Source organism: Mesitornis unicolor, unplaced genomic scaffold, assembly GCF_000695765.1.
Source record: "Mesitornis unicolor isolate BGI_N332 unplaced genomic scaffold, ASM69576v1 scaffold3406, whole genome shotgun sequence".
Taxonomy (NCBI): Eukaryota; Metazoa; Chordata; class Aves; order Mesitornithiformes; family Mesitornithidae; genus Mesitornis; species Mesitornis unicolor.
Window position 1 is genome coordinate 29,063 of NW_010192816.1, and position 1,909 is coordinate 30,971.

The window sequence follows — 1,909 nt, forward strand, 5'->3', positions numbered from 1 at the left end:
GCTGGGAACTTAAAAATGAACTGGAACAGAATAAAACACAAAGCGGCTTTCAAATAAGACACCTTAACAGAATCTCTTTAAGTTATCGTGAAGTCCTTGCTTTGACTTGACATTCAAGGGCCGTGAATGAAAGTTCATACAATGCCACCTTCAGGCATTCAAACTGTGGAAGGGGTTTGTTTTGTGATGCTTTTCAATGAAGAAATTAATGTCTTTAAAGGCAGCTGAAGCTGTACCAGAACAGTGGGTAGGCAGTGTTTCGTGGGTGGATTTGTTTCCCTAGGTCTGATCTGATGCTCTAAATCTGGTGGATATTCTTCCAGGGACTTCCATTAGCTCAGCCCCCCTATATAGCACACAGACGAATGAGGAGCATCATGAGAAGGGAGAACAGAGGGACAAAATAGGGGGTGGAACATCAGATCGTGAGATACAGAGGAAAGGTTTAGAAAATAAGCAGATTTTTAGGCTGGAAATTATATTGCAGGGGTAGCTGTGATGCCAAATGCCACCTGGGTTGTGTTCACATCTTGTTCTGACCCTGCCTGGATGTGCCAGGGGTGGGACAAGGCTGTGACCCAAACACACAGATCACTGTGCAGCAGCCACTTGGTGTTTGTGGTGGTTGGAAAATCCAAGTGGAATTAACCAGTTCCAGTTGCCATTGCCCTAACAGAGCACTTCTTCAGCCTCTATTCCCTTCTAGGCTGCTGCCAAGGACAATTACAGTTCACTACTTGAAGAGGATAATGCTTTCTCCTTCGAGCACATCTCAATTGTTTCTTCTTAGATCTTGGAAAAAGCTTGATAAATCACAGAGAAAACAGCACGTCCTTCAATGTTATCCTGAAAGGAGGTGCTCAGTGGACAGCAGGATTTTCCCCGAGTGACCAGAGCAGCTTTCCCAGAGGGACCCCTCTGCTCCAAACACCGGTGCTCCGGGCTCCTGTCCATCTCCTGCAGGAGCTGCTGAAGAGCTGGGCTCTTGCTGCAGCCCCTCCTCTGGCCAGAAGCACCGTGAGGCTTTTAAGCACTGACTGATGAGTGAGCATTAAATAAAAGTGAATTTTGAAAGCATTTCCCTCCTTCTCTTATCCTGTCCTGCAGTTGTTTCAGAAAAGCGCAGCACAATCCTTAAACCGTTCAGATTTTCAAGTTCTAAGAGCTTAGGTTACTTTATAAAAACAGCTTTGGAGATGTAATTGTCGCTGAATAATATTTGTTCAAACATACTTGTAAATCTTCCCCAAGCTCATGTTCCATCATTGAAATTTCCCTTGGCAAATGTTGCACCTGGATTTTAGTTTTACGGCTTTCTAATTTTAAAACGATAAAAGTTACAAACCCTCAGCTTTTACTAATAGTACAATTTCGTGTTAATGCTAACAGAGTTCTTAGAAAAGCCCAGTTGTGGTAAATGCGAAATATCCCAAAATGCCAATGAAAATACAGAATGATCATGATAATACTTCCTCAGCAGACATTAACTCTGGAAGAAACGAAGAGATGTTGGCAAGTATAAGAAAGAGAAAATAAAACAGACTCCTATGGAAAACATATCATTGTAATTTCACGGGATACTCCTCTCTTCAGGACTATTTCAAGCTGCAAAATGACTACCGGGCATCAGAACGTCCACGTTCATGAACAGTTACCAATCCAGGTCAATTTTTACTCTATAACATTTATTATTTTTCCCTGGAAATTTTTCAGTGCTTTATAACCTGGTGTTTATTGTAAAGATGCAGAGTTCTGATAAGCTGAAACCAACACTTTTCCATCCAAGTCTGTATTTTTTTCTAAACAGGCTGGCAGAACAGAATAGATTCTTGTGAGAAAACATGAAGAAAAACAGCATTTCCATAAGAACAACACTGGAAAAACAGAAATGACACTTTAAAGCAGACAC